The sequence below is a fragment of the Procambarus clarkii genome, chromosome 40 (assembly GCF_040958095.1).
Source record: "Procambarus clarkii isolate CNS0578487 chromosome 40, FALCON_Pclarkii_2.0, whole genome shotgun sequence".
In the NCBI taxonomy this organism is placed as follows: domain Eukaryota; kingdom Metazoa; phylum Arthropoda; class Malacostraca; order Decapoda; family Cambaridae; genus Procambarus; species Procambarus clarkii.
In genome coordinates, this window is record NC_091189.1 from 2539860 (window position 1) to 2555718 (window position 15859).

Consider the following 15859-nt stretch of genomic DNA (forward strand, 5'->3'; position numbering starts at 1 on the left):
GGCACTCTAGACTGGTTGAGTTTAGGAGTGCAGAATTAGGAAGCCAGTCCATCAGCCAATCAGGAACGAGAGCACTGTCGCGTGATCGCACATGGTATCACTTAATGGCTGAACCAGGTCATCATGTGGAAGGGGGCGATCGTCGTAGCCTTAAAACAACAACACATGGACGTTGATGAACGTCTGCAACAACGTGCTAGTGATGATGGACGCGACGTCAGAACGATGTTGAGCATCATCATTGTCCTCATCACCACCAACTATCGGGCTCGTTGCACAACTCAAGATATCCAAACATGGATACTTCTTGAGACTCTTGTCAGGTTTAAAGAATGACTCGAGAAAGAGGTAAAACATATTACACTGAACAACAGGATTGCAGTTCCACAAATCATTGAATTCAACGACTCGGTGACCAACCCATCCTCAGACCTGGGGTCAGGTTCACGAAGCAGTTACGCAAGCACTTACGAACCTGGAGCCAAATTCACGAAGCAGTTACGCAAGCACTTGTACATCTGTACATCATCTGTACATCGAACCTGTACATCTTTTCTCAATCTTTGGCGGCTTTGTTTACAATTATTTAACAGCTAATGAGCTCCGAAGCACCAGGAGGCTGTTTATAATAACAACAGTTAATTGGAAAGTTTTCATGCTTGTAAACTGTTTAATAAATGTAACCAAAGCCGTCAAAGATTGAGGAAAGATGTACACGTTCGTAAGTGCTTGCGTAACTGCTTCGTGAATCTGGCCCCAGGCTCGTTAAAGCGGCGGCTATCTACCACCCCTCCCCCCAAAGACGCATTCATCAATGTTAATATAATGTGTATTAAAAATGGTTTGTTCTTGTATAAGAGTTCATATTTTTATATGTAAAATTTCTCAAATTTCGTCAAATTTAAAATTTCGTCAGCCAGTCTGATGGCAAAAAGAACAAAGGGAGAATGGGGGAAAATAGTGACCAGAAAAAGTTTAACCACAGCATTTCTGAAAAAAACAGAAAATTAATATCTAGGAATTAAGAAAAAGAAAATCTAAAATATTATATATATATATATATATATATATATATATATATATATATATATATATATATATATATATATATATTCATATATATATATATATATATATATATATATTCATATATATATATATATATATATATATATATATTCATATATATATATATATATATATATATATATATATATATATATATATTCATATATATATATATATATATATATATATATATATATATATATATATATATATGAATATATATATATATATATATATATATCACAAAAGAAAAAGATCGAGCCATGCCTCTACATATCTACATCAGCAGAAAGATGTCTCTCAACTACTACAGTGATCGAGAGAAATTGTTTATAGAAAATTACAAGCTGTATGAAGCACTAACTGATAGGCTCCAGAAGTCTCCAGCTTGGAACCAGAATTGTCCCCAGACGTCGCAAGGCTGAGCACAGCATCGTGTACACAGCAACAGCAGCAACTCTGAGGCTGTAGCCACAGATGACATCCTACCATGAATCCTTTGAGGCAGCAGGTTACGTCAACGGGTTACACAAGGAAACTCTTGACGAAGAAGAGACAGTACAGACACTGGGGCTACAACACCATGAGGAACTTTCTGCAGGAAATCCAGTGGGAATGAGAAATGGGAAGACGGCAAATGAGGCGGTGGAATTCATTGCTGAGAAATGTGCCGAGGCAACGGAACAGTTCGTACCTCTCAAGGAAGAGATGGATGAAGAAGTACACCCTTGGTTCATTAGGCAATGCATGGAAGCGTTAGAAAGAACAAAAAAAACTCTCGGAGGGAATGGATTCATTCCTCTCGATGTTTAATGATGATGCAAACGTTATGAGGAGGATTAAGACCGAGGAAGATAACAAGAAGCTACAAGATGACCTAGACAAACTGAAGGAATGGTTCAACAAATGGCTGCTAAAGTTCAACCTAAGTCAGGTCTCCTGACCTGGGAGAACGTTTCCTGGTCATGAGACATTTATTTTCCATATTGTGATGTCAATTGTACAAGCTTTTCATAGTTTATGATGGGAGCAGTTGTTGCTCCGATGTCTAGATGGCGTAGTGGTGGTAGTTATCGTGGCTTGAGGGTTTTCACCAGCAAGGGCTCAACCAAGCCTGATACAAGCCACACAAGCAGAGGCTTGCACTGGCTTGCTGTGCCGCAGACTAAAGTCAGACAAGTGCCAAACTCCCTTCGGTCTGCTGGTAGAAGTATCGTTGACAACTTCTCACACAACTTCCCAGCTCTGCGTCATCCTGATGCCTCCCTCCTGCCTCCACACCTGACAAAGGCAATTCCTTATCGGCCCCTACCGCAGTTCCAGGTAGGATCCAGTCACATTGTACAGGAGCGCACACCTCGTGTTGTAATTATAACTGTATAAATCATTAGGTTAGGCTGCGTTAGATTGTATTAGATTGGGTTACGTTTGTTAAAGATGGGTAACGCTAAGTTGGGTTTGGTAAGCTTAGGTTAGAATAAATTAGGCTAGGTTCACTTTGGTCAGATAATGAAATGTTTAGGTTCAGGAAAGATGGGTAAATGCTTGTTTGAAAATACGTTGTTTGATCTATGGAACAAATTCCCGGGTTGTGAGGTCATGACCCCCAAGTATTGCTGATTGTGAAGAGTGCCATCCACTCCGTGATTGGCACTCTCGGCCTCAAGCAAATCCAAACTTCATAGTGTTCACCACCAAATCCACCAGTTTACTGGGGTGAACTTGCCATATATGACAACAGCAATTTACAATATATACAAGACAACAATTGCAACAAAGTTAACCTCACTGGCTCTTGTTACTAGATGTTCTCAAGTTAAATAGGTTGCACTTCCTGTCCACAAACTAAATATAGGAACACTAAGAGTTACTAGATATTGAAAAGTTAACACATGCCCATTATATATTGGGACATGGATACACTAAACATCAATTGAAGTGCGCCAAAGTTGTGCTAAAGTTGTCCTAAAGTTGTGGAAAAGTTGTAGTAAAGTTGTCCTAAAGTTATACTAATTGTGAAGGAACTCAAAATGCACATACTTTCTTTTTAGCTTCGTGATTACAGTTTTACTCTCGCCAAGTGCACAGATTTCACTGTTACATATACTCTCGGGAGCCCCAGTCCCGCGTCCCCTTGGTCGGTGTCTCGGGAGCCCCAGTCCCGCGTCCCCTTGGTCGGTGTCTCGGGAGCCCCAGTCCCGCGTCCCCTTGGTCGGTGTCTCGGGAGCCCCAGTCCCGCGTCCCCTTGGTCGGTGGCGTGCGCGCGTGTGTGCTCACCTAGTTACATTAATCTAGTCGTGCATGCTCGGGTTGAGCTTCGGGTCTTCGGTTCCGCCGTTCGACCGTCAGTCAACTGGTGTTCTGGTTCCTGAGTCTATTGGGCTGTGTGTGTCCATGGTGTGTGTGTGTGTGTGTGCGTGTGTATCTCATGTGTGTGCATAAGTGTGTACCTATGCTAGTGTGTGTGTGTGTGCCACTTCTGTGTGTGCGTGTAGGTATAATCAGCTTGCGTGAGAGAGAGAGAGTGCGGTATGAGAGTGTGCACTAGGCAGCAAACACCTCCAATTATCAAACATTGACAAGTGAAAACATACAAATCCTAAGACTTAATTAAACAAAAGAACATATACTTTACCGAACACGACAATAATGAAGAGCGTGTTGCTGTCATGTATTATATTTTCTTATACTCAAAGGTCTCGTTGTTGTTGTTGTTGTTGGTATAGATTCAGCTACTGGAAACAAAAAGTTCCAAGTAGCACGGGCTATGGTGAGCCCGTAGTGGACTTATCTGGCACAGGAGCGGGGCTGTAACTTGTTGCAAGGTCTCGTTTTGTTGTTATAGATTCAGCTACTCGGAACAAATTCCAAGTAGTACGGGGTATGGTGAGCCCGTAGTGGGCTTACCTGGCACAGGAGCGGGGCAAATAGCACGGGCCATGGCAAGCCCACAGCGGACTCACCTGGCACAGGAGCGGCGCTCTGCAAGGTCTCGTGTCATACCACAGTCTTACAAGACTGGATGAGGAGCTTCAAGACCCGGGGTATATACTCTTAGCCTTTGTTTATCAATTATTTGTATACTAGTTGAAGAATGTTTTCCGTTGGTGTGGCCAGTCCGTCATCTTACAAATTACGTCGCTTTTCGCTCGTATGTACTACGGCCAAAAATAGCCGTTGGTGTGACCAGAGATTCAATCTTGTGACTACTCCGGGGGGGAAGGGGGGTTAACATCACACGCTATGGACGTAAATATGTAATGCTAGAGAGAGAATTCATCTAGGAACATGATGCATGATGTTGGTAAACGTGTCTCTGGTATAAACTGGTGAATGTAGTTATTCTGAGTAGTCTTATTTGTATGTGGGGGCATATGTGTTGCCTGGAGCCTGTGTGTTTGTTTTCTTGTCTCCTTGGTGTTCTGTAGTGTTCATCTGGTGGCCTCTCGATCGTTCCTAACCTCACTACAGTGTTGTGTAGTCCTGTTTAGTCTGTCCTGATCCCTTCCACGTGCTCTGTAGTCGTTGGGGCTTGGTGGTTTCTCCTGATATTTCCATTCTCCTCTTCAGCACTGCCTTACTCGCCACTGTAATACAGTAGGCTGTTGTTGTTGTTCCCTTCTCACTCGTGTTATGCAATGGGTGTATTGTACCCTCCGCTCGTGTAATACAATAGGCTGTATTGTACTCTTCTAATACAATAGGCTATATTGTACTTTTCTCACCATTGTACTCTCTCATCAACAGTGTGGGGCACTCTGGTGTAGTGTGCCACTTGTCACTTCCTGTCACAGGACAGGTAGGGAAGTGACACTCACCCCATCCCTTCCCCTCCCACCCGTCCCTTGGCAACAAGCAGTACCTGCAGTGGACCGTGGCTCCCTCCTCCTGTCTGCCCCCCCTCCTCCCCCTACCACATGTCTGTCCCACATTATCCTCTACTGTCTGCTCCATACTCCCTCCTCCTGTCTGCCAGCCCTCCCCCTCTCCTGCTGCCCCACACCCCTCCTGTCTACCCCACACTCCCCTCTCCTGTCTGCCTCACAGTGTCCCCTCTTGCCTACCTGTCTGTTATGCTCCCCAGTGGTTCGTTGGCCGCGTTTTGCCCACACGACCTGACCTGCCCTGCCCTGCCCTGACCTGTGTTTTCGTGTGACTTCATTTTATGTGAGAGTTCGCGTTATTGTGTTCAAGACAAGCAGAGAGTTACTCAACTAGCCAATGAGCAGGATTTATTGGCTAGTTCAGTAACTAGCCAATAATAAGACAAGTTAGGCAATTTGATCTATTAGGTACAATATATATGTAATGTAAAATCTGAAATCTGAAAATGTGTCCAAAGTGCCAGACGCCTGCGGCTAGCGTTACACAGATCTGTAGGAAAAATGGTCTCGGGTGCGAGGCGAACATAGGCTGGTCAGGGTAGGCCTAAGTTAAATTAAGAAACATTAGTAATTATTCACATCCATTCCCATCTAATTCTGTGTGACTGTTGTTGTTGTTAAAGATTCGCTACCTGGAACAAAAAGTTCCAAGTAACACGGGCTATGGTGAGGCCCGTAGATCTGTGTGACGCTAAAACAGTCTCAATCTCACAGGATGGTCAGTCATACAGAGCCGACTATGAAGCACTGAAACTGCTAAATAACTTTACAGAAATCACAAGCCAACGTTCCAAGATGACACATAGGGGGTATGTGAGCAACATGGGTCAGTCAGGGTGGCATCAGTACTACACTACAAGGAATATAGACAAATAAACTCGCCCTTCGGGAGAAAATTAAATTAATTATAATGGCGACTCCTCCCGCCCTCCCCTTTCCTGCGATATTCATGAAGTCTGAAGTAGAGGTTGTGTTTTCCGTAGAGTTATCTAGCATTTTAAACAGTTAGGACACTACATAATCTCGACAGATAGCAACTCAATAGTCTCCCGAGAATACAGGATGCCTACTACTATTAGTATCAACAGATGCTGCTGGAGGCTGGTGTGTGATGTATCATCCTCTCTCTCTCTCTCTCTCTCTCTCTCTCTCTCTCTCTCTCTCTCTCTCTCTCTCTCTCTCTCTCTCTCTCTCTCTCTCTCTCTCTCTCTCTCTCTCTCTCTCCCGACGATGTCACGCTGGACCAGTCACTGACTGTGTTCAGATGGGCAGCGCTCTGAACATAATTTCTGACCCTCGGCTTAGGTTGTGTTCAATTACACAAGAAATTATCCAGACTCAAGTGTTCTTGTGGTGTCTAAAGCTTAGTCTTGGAGGAACGTGTCGTAAATTAAACCCTTCCTCGTCCGCTTGGCTTATATTGGGTGGCAACACATTCCCTTTAATTACAGGGACTTAGCTGTAGGACAGTCGTGTTAATCACAGTACCCCCCCCCCTCACAAAATATGCAGTGCGTTTTCTCTCTCTCGCCCTCTCTCTCTCTCGCCCTCTCTCTCTCACCCTCTCTCTCTCGCTCTCTCTCTCTCGCTCTCTCTCGCCCTCTCTCTCTCGCTCGCTCTCTCTCGCTCTCTCTCTCTCTCTCTCTCTCTCTCTCTCTCTCTCTCTCTCTCTCTCTCTCTCTCTCTCTCTCTCTCTCTCTCTCTCTCTCTCTTTCTCTTTCTTTCTCTCTCTCTCTCTCTTTCTCTCTCTCTCTCTTTCTCTCTTTCTCTCTCTCTCGCTTTCTCTCTCTCTCACTTTCTCTCTAACACAAAAGACAGAAGCCGTTCAGTTCCATAACAATAGCGTGTGGTGTATGGCGCTCGCGTTTTTTACATCAACACTTTTGTCAATAATACACACGAAATCACGCGAAATAAAAGTAGCATCAGTAGGCTTCACTCTTGAGCAGAGTGCTGGCGCTTTCAACTGTAAACACAATGGTGTGTATCTGTCATTTGTTTAGGTTGGCGAGGCTTACATGCCAGAGGGCTCGTGAGCCTCAGTAGGCCGCTTGGGCACAATGGTATTATAGGCCCAAGCTTAAAATGGTCTCTTAAGTTGAATTGGCTGTTAGAAAGGAACTTTAGGTAGTGTACCCTTTTGTATCTAGAACTGGTTCTGAGGATCAATATATCTGTGGCCTCTGACCGGGTCTGCTGGCTGACGTGGCTGGTCAACTCTAGTCTGGACGCCGCTGTACGTGGCTTGAATCACAGCTCGGTTGATCATATCTCATGGACCAAGTTATCAAGGATTATGCAGGACCAAGTTATCACAAGTCGCCAGGTCGGGCTCTGGGAGTAGAAGAACTCCCGAAATCCTCTCCAGGTATGTTCCAGGTATCCTTTGGAACTGGAGGGGTTTATCAAGTTCTATCTTGAACGCCGAAAGTGATTTCGGCGTGAAAGTGAAGAGCTGGTTTTGCCCCCACATCTCTGGAGGGTGTTGGAAAAGCTTAACTCCTAACATTCATAGCTATAATTTCAGCTTGGAGTACCTATTGGTCTCCCTACTTTTCAATGGGTTTATTTTGCCCCATCGGCCGTGCCTGCACATCTCGCAAATGCCTCCAGGTGCAGATTTGGAACTTAAATTATTTACATCTGGAAAAATATTAATCTGAATTTCCCTGAGGTTCCCCATCTTTGGTGGTCACGACGGGGGCAGGAAACGGGCGGGAGTTGCATTTTCTTGCGTGGACTGATTTCCTCCCCAGATGTACTGACACTTTTCCCCCAGGGGTGGCCCGGGTCCTCCCCCAGGGGTGCCTCCCTCAGGGGTGGCCTGGGGGCGCCTCCCCCAGGGGTGGCCTGGGGGCGCCTCCCCCAGGGGTGACCCGGGTCCTTCCCGCCCAGGGGTGGCCCGGGGGGTCCCTCCCCCAGGGGGTGGCCCGGGGGGTCCCTCCCCCAGGGGGTGGCCCGGGGGTCCCTCCCCCAGGGGGTGGCCCCGGGGGGTCCCTCCCCCAGGGGGTGGCCCCGGGGGGTCCCTCCCCCAGGGGGTGGCCCGGGGGGTCCCTCCCCCAGGGGGTGGCCCGGTCCTTCCCCACATGGGTGGCCCGGGTCTCTCCCCACAGAGGTGGCCCGGGGGGCGCCTCCCCCTGGGGTGGCCCGGGGTTCTCACCCAGGGGTGGCCCGGGTCCTCAGCTCACACGGGGAAACTCATGCATTTCCAATGACTTGTCAATATAATTTGGACACCTGGTATTTTTCACCTCTTTCATCCCTTGGCGAGCAAGGGGGCTCGATCGAGTCCTTTGAAATTCAGAAGGCGGATGAAAGTCAAAGACTCAAGGCTGATTTTGTGTGCGCGCGCGTGCGTGTGTATGTTTGTTTGTGAGGGCTTGTCACTTCATTGGCTCTGGACTTGCCGAATATACACTATGCAAATTGGATTCTTTAAGATTAATTTACATTTCTGTTATGTGACTTTGGGTATGTCACTTGTAAGGTTAGGGCTGGCCCTGGACGTGTTGAAACAAAGGGATTATATATATATATATATATATATATATATATATATATATATATATATATATATATATATATATATATATATATATATATATATATATATATATAAAGTTTGTGAGGGTACCACCTCTGGTGCCAATGTGGGGACCCATAGCCTCGGAGAAGAAAATAAAAAGTATTCAGAGGAGACCTTGTGGTCTCTCACTGAACACTAATATTATCTTCTCCTACCACCCCCATTCTTTTGTATGTACATATATATATTTACTTTATTTGAACTTTGTTACAAAAAAAGGAGTTACATATGGGTTACAAAGATGGTTGTCATAGGTTGTCGAGTTCCTCCAGCTCCTCAGATGGCGGGCAGGAACCCTGGATGCAGTGCGCATTTCCCCTCTGTATCGCCACACTGAGGCGCTGGAAAAGAAAGCTTGCAGCTCTCGGGTCCCTTGTTGTTTCAATGAGCCTAGAACCCAGTTCCTTCAAAAAACTGGTAGCACTTTTACCCCAGGCGCCGAGCGTCTCAGAAGCAATGGGGACAAAATTGTAGTGGTGATCCAGTTCTCTATACTTACGGGATTTGGCTGCTTCCCTGTGGGTGGCAGCGCCACCTGGTTGTGCAACACTGAGGTTAATGTAGGTGTTAGCCAGGGTTGATACGCACGTGTAGTCCCATACCAACTGCTTGCCATTCTTCCAGGGGTTCACTGTGATACCATCCGGGCGACCAATAAGAGCATCAGAGTTACGGGGCGTTAGGTAACGGGGCTCTCTTTCAGCTGGGCATCCAGCTGTAGTGAGGCTCCTCTTGATGATGTCGTTAACTTCACTGTGCCTCGAGTGCCATCCCCCTGTGCTTTGGCAGAGTAGGCCATGGTGACCGTACCTGTCAGCCACCACCTCGCCGCAAATACACCTATATCTGGTGTGGATTGGGGCAGCAAGGCGGAGGGCCACAGCAATTCGGAGGGCGTGTGGTGTGAGACGCGTGCCAGTTGCCGACATTGGGGTTGCTAACAGGAAATCCCCTGCATGTGGTGCTGCTACTGCTGTGAGGCGAGCAATGTCGTGTTGTGTTGTTGCAGCACCCAGGCACTCTGCAGCAACTTGGTCTACAATGGGACCATCCCAGCTGGATTGCTTGTGGGATTTTGGGGATGGTGGTTGAGGTGATTGGCCTGCACGAGAGGCCCACTCTGTGGCACAGCGTGTAAAATTGGGATCATGTACACCTGCCAGCTGATGTAAGTGGGCAGGTAGAATTTCCTTCACAAGGTCGTCGGATGCTGATAAGGAGGACAGGAAGGCTGGAACAGCGATTTGCGTTGCTGTTCGAACTCCGAGGCCCCCAAGTCTTACGGGAAGAGAGGCTTGTTTCCACTGTAGGTCATCGAGAGAGAGGTTAAGGGCTTTTTCTAGCATTGATTTCAGTAACCGGTCATACTCACTTAGTTTTTGGCTACTGTAAGATGGTGAACACCTCAGAAAGTAGGTTAACCTGGGGAGGGACAGACATCTGGTGATGAGGTAGAGTGCATCATGAGCATCAATATCCTCAATCCTCCCATCCATCCTCTTAAGGTCGGCGATTTTCTTATCAAGGACCTCATCGATGGCTTTCAACCCCAGGGGAGCTCCTAGGAGTGTGCTGTCTTCAGGTTTAGTTTTATGGATATTTGGCAGAAGACCCTCTATTCTCTCTACGATGCCCTGGTTGGAACATATTATTTCACATTTAGAAGGGTTCAGGGTGAGGCCTAAAACTGCACCTTGCTCCTGGATTTTTCTGATGTCCTCCAGGAGGGAGTCTTGGGAACCAGCTAGGGTACCATCATCCAAGAACCAGATGTTAAGCTCGCTGGACAGGACCTCTGTGACTTGTTTGATGACTAAGCAGAAAAGGAGAGGAGCGAGGGGGTCACTCTGTTGGACGCCTTCTCGCGAGTCAATTTCATGTTCGCCAAAAAGTAGCTTAAGATCCATACTGTAGCATGAATGTACAAAAGGGTAGAGGGAAGGGAAATGACTATGAACCGCACGGAGTACAGCATCCCTCCGCACCAAATTGAAGGCATTTTTGAAATCTAGCTTGATAAGGGCCTTTTCGTCTGTGATGTTGGCGATGAAGGCTCGAGCTGCATGGGCTGCCGCCTCACACCCTTGTGGAATGCCAAACCCGAGCTGTTTTGGCTTCAGCATGTTGGCCGCTGCATCACTAACTGTTCTTGCAGCTGCCTTTGCGACGAGACGCCGGAGAGAATTGCCCACAGCTATTGGCCTGATCCCTCCATCCTTTTTCTTTAGAGCACAGAGAGATGCTCCAAAAAAGATAGGTCTTATGGACGCTGGTATGTTGCCAGCTAGACATGTGTTGGTGAATCTGGTTAGTTCCACCAAGAGGTTCTTTGCAATGTCACCCAGTGCAGGGTTGAGCATATATATATATGTATATATATATATATATATATATATATATATATATATATATATATATATATATATATATATATATATATATATATATATATATATAATACCTTATCTAGCTGTTTTTCCCAGTCAGTTTCTGTGAGGTCTTTGTTTATTTGCCTTCAGTTGGTCATATTATGATTACAATTGAATTTGGTAAATTTCTCCTCCTCTGGAATTTGAGGCTCGCTGCGCGGGGCTGTTTCTGATGCTCGTCTGAACTTAATGAATCACAACCTGATCCACAAATATTTGTAATCATTGTGTTGTTAACACGTTTATCATTGTAGAAAGGCGATCTGGGATTTGTTTCTTTTCTAGTTCTTCAATTTAGTGGTTTATATACGAGGATAATTACCACATTTAGGATACCTATCTTGATTAAGTACACTGTACTACCGGGATAGGTAGTACAGTCTGGTTCGTTCTCGACTCATAATCGAGAACGCTGGGTTCGAATTCCGGGCGCGGCAGAAATGGTTGGGTGTATTTCCTATCACCTAATGCACCTGTTCACCTAGCACTGAGTAGGTACTCAGGTTAGTAAGCTTATTGTGGGGTTGCATCCTGCGATGGGGTTGCAATTCGAGCTTGTGGTGGGAGGGGGGACCAGGATATCATCCTCCCGTGTATGAATACTCTCTGGCTGCCTGTCCCTGGCTGACCCCCCACCCTGGCTAACCCCCACCCTGGTTGACCTCCACCCTGGATAACCCTCACCCTGGTTAACCCCCACCCTGGCTGACCCCACCCTGTAGCCTGTGTTTCCTCTCACATGTGAAAAAGATAATAATTCTGATATCCATATCTCACTGTCATAATAAGCCTTTGAGTAAGTCATAGTTAAAGCTGCAAACATTATATTTGCCTCATATAGGACACCAGTTACAAAGTGAACTGTGTGTGTACTCACCTAGTTGTACTCACCTAGTTGTGTTTGCGGGGGTTGAGCTCTGGCTCTTTGGTCCCGCCTCTCAACCGTCAATCAACAGGTGTACAGATTCCTGAGCCTATCGGGCTCTGTCATATCTACACTTGAAACTGTGTATGCAGTCAGCCTCCACCACATCACCCCCTAATGCATTCCATTTGTCAACCACTCTGACACTAAAAAAGTTCTTTCTAATATCTCTGTGGCTCATTTGGGCACTCAGTTTCCACCTGTGTCCCCTTGTGCGTGTTCCCCTTGTGTTAAATAGACAAGGGGAACACGCACAAGGGGACACAGGTGGAAACTGAGTGCTCAAATGAGCCACAGAGATAGTAGAAAGAACTTTTTTAGTGTCAGAGTGGTTGACAAATGGAATGTGTGTGTGTGTGTGTGTGTGTGTGTGTGTGTGTGTGTGTCTGTGTCTGTGTTGCATGTTTTGATACCTTTTATGACGGAAAATACGAGAGATGTTACCGTATTTGTGGAAGTGCTGAGTATTTTATGTGGTGTTAGTATGTGTGGTGCCGGTAAGAAGTGCCGTGTGTCCTCCCTGGCACTTGACACAGTTGGCGGTCAAGTTTTGACATTTCTCGCCATTCTTTTTTCGACTTGCACGAAAATAACTCTGGTGTGTATGGGTGTTGATGTATTCACAATTGCGTCCTTTGATTGTATTCGCCTGGTTCCTTCGATACGAAATTCTGGATAGACTCTGCCACAGCATTCCTTCTTGTTTAGGCTAACGGCTGACCTTTCCCGGGATGCAACCCACAACAGCTGCCTAGCTGCCAGCTATCTATAAACTTCTAAGCGAACAGAGGCATCAGGTATAAGGAAATGTATCATCTTGTCCAGGAGTCGAACCTGAGATCATTAGGCTGCAAGCCCACTGCGCAATAGGCCACCGAGAGAGATATCAAATAATATACTCGTGGAAGATACTGGGGGGGCCAGGTCCCAAATCTACACAGTAAAATAACAAAGTACTGGAGAGAACGATATGGAAGAAAATGCAGAATAGAACCGGTGAAGATAGTTTTCTTCAAGGAGTGCCGGACCAACCGGGCTGTGGTGGGTATGTGGGCCTGCGGGCCAATCCAAGCAAAAGCCTGCTGGACCAAACTCTCACAAGTCGAGCCTAGCCTCGGGCCGGGCTTGGGGAGTAGAATAACTCTCAGAACCCCTTCCAAGTACATTCCGGGTATGAACAATTTGGTGCGTTTTTGCATTTGTATTCAAACACGGACTTGTACAAGGGCGCCGTGTCCTTCATTTGTTGTAACCTAGCTACGAGAACTGTATTGTCTTTCTGACAATTACGGTATAGTATACAGTGGGTGCATAGAGAGAGAGAGTGAGAGGGGGTGGGGAGAGAATTTGATTAAAAAAATATATAAATGCTTTTTCGCTCTACACCAAAATATAACGTGCGCATTTTTTTTTTGTTTTTATTTTTTTTACATCTATAAATGTTATACACCCACTGAATGTGAGTAGTTTGTATCCCCTTTTATGTGAGAAATATACAAATGAGTAGTAGCGGTGTGAGAAATAAACATTGATTTTTCTCTTTTTATAGAACGCCAGTCTCGACTTGTGAAGAATTTGAGTGTATATAAACTGTTGCATTTGCATGGCGCGCTAAAAGTGTCAAAGGAAACACGGCAGAGATAATGGAAACGACGAGATTAACTGGAAAACTCAGATAGCCGTGAAAATGTCCCCTTGTTGCATTTTTATTTAAAGCTGACATTTACTGCAAAGTCCATCTCCAGTGTCTGTCTGTCTGCCTTCTTGCTCCCACACTAACGGCACCATTGCCTGCCTGCCCGCCTGCCCGTCCACTCTATATGCCTTCTTCTCGAATTATCTGCCTGCTTGTCTGTCTCTTTGCTGGCCCGCCCAGTCCACTTCTGAGATCTACGGTGGAGTAGATGGTGAGATTGGTAGATAAAATGATGGAAGGACATTGATGGATAGGGAGGTGAGACGTGTGGAATAAAAGGAAGGGGATGGAGGCCGAGGGGGGACGAGGGGTGGAGGCCGAAGGGAGGGGACGAGGGAAGAGCTCGTGACGTGTACAGGCAACATGGGATTATATTAAATGGAGTGTGAAGTGGAGGGCGGAGAAGACCACAGGGGAGACGGGAGGGTGGACAGTGTTGAGGGGTGACTGGGGGGTGGACAGAGTTGAGGGGTGACTGGAGACGCAGTGGAGAGTCGATGAATATGAAATATGCCATGTACAGTCCGTAAAGTTTATCATTCCTTAAAATTTGTGTACCTCCATAGTTCTATAAAACCTGTACCAACCAAAAACCTTAAAACATTCCACACTCACACTCTCGGGCAACAATATAGCAGTTTGAATCCCCATACTAAGGTTATAAAATCTACATTTCATTTAAAATGTGTTTACTTACACAAACAACTCGTTTATATAATCAAATTACCATAATCATTAATCAACAAGGCGGCAGCAAGCTATTCTGGGCACCAGTAATATATATTCTAAGCAACACAAGTTGTTCCAGAAAGCCAAAATCTGTTCCAGACAGTATAAAGATATTCCGTAAGGTTGTTACCTTACGTTTCAGGCAGTGCTAATTAAGGTATTCCAAGCATCAGTGAGATATTGAAGGTGGTGCAAAATATTATAGAAGAAAGATACTGCAAGAAGCAGCAAGGTTTTCCAGTCCTTTCAACCGCAAACAAAATGCATTCCAAGCAACGTTAAAATATTTCAGGCAACAGCAAAGAATTCCGTGCTGTAGTCCGGAGGCTGGTCGATCATTTTAGGAACTGACGTTGGCCGTTTAATTTGGCAACGAACCAGTTGAACGGTTCAGGCTACACAAACGACAAGGGGGGGGGGTGAAGGGGTTGACAGCAAGATAACGCAACCCGTCAGCAACGAGATAAGAAGCAGGAACACAACGGGAGACCCAACAGAAATGCTGGACAAAATCGGCAACGGGAACAAGTAACGCTGATTAATTATCCTACTTGACGCATTTTTAGCAAGACTAAATGAGCTTAGAGAAGATGACTTAATTAATGTCTTATGCTAATACCTCGGAGGCAAGAATTTACCAATGATCATTTTTTATCCCCGACCTCAAACTCTACACGAAAATGGAATAAATATTTTAAACTTTCTAATGGTTGAATGGGGAGGCATACTGTCGGGGGTTGTGGGTGGAGAGGCATACTGTCGGGGGTTGTGAGTAGGGAGGCATACTGTCGGGGGTTGTGAGTAGGGAGGCATACTGTCGGGGGTTGTGAGTAGGAAGGCATACTGTCGGAGGTTGTGAGTAGGAAGGCATACTGTCGGGGGTTGTGAGTAGGAAGGCATACTGTCGGGGGTTGTGAGTAGGGAGGCATACTGTCGGGGGTTGTGAGTAGGGAGGCATACTGTCAGGGGTTGTGAGTAGGGAAGCATACTGTCGGGGGTTGTGAGTAGGGAGGCATACTGTCGGGGGCTGTGAGTAGGAAGGCATACTGTCGGGGGTTGTGAGTAGGGAGGCATACTGTCGGGGGTTGTGAGTAGGAAGGCATACTGTCGGGGGTTGTGAGTAGGGAGGCATACTGTCGGGGGTTGTGAGTAGGGAGGCATACTGTCGGGGGTTGTGAGTAGGGAGGCATACTGTCGGGGGTTGTGAGTAGGGAGGCATACTGTCGGGGGTTGTGAGTAGGGAGGTATACTGTTGGGGGGTTGTGAGTAGGGAGGCATACTGTCGGGGGTTGTGAGTAGGGAGGCATACTGTCGGGGGTTGTGAGTAGGGAGGCATACTGTCGGGGGTTGTGAGTAGGGAGGTATACTGTCGGGGGTTGTGAGTAGGGAGGCATACTGTCGGGGGTTGTGAGTAGGGAGGCATACTGTCGGGGGTTGTGAGTAGGGAGGCATACTGTCGGGGGTTGTGAGTAGGAAGGCATACTGTCGGAGGTTGTGAGTAGGAAGGCATACTGTCGGGGGTTGTGAGTAGGAAGGCATACT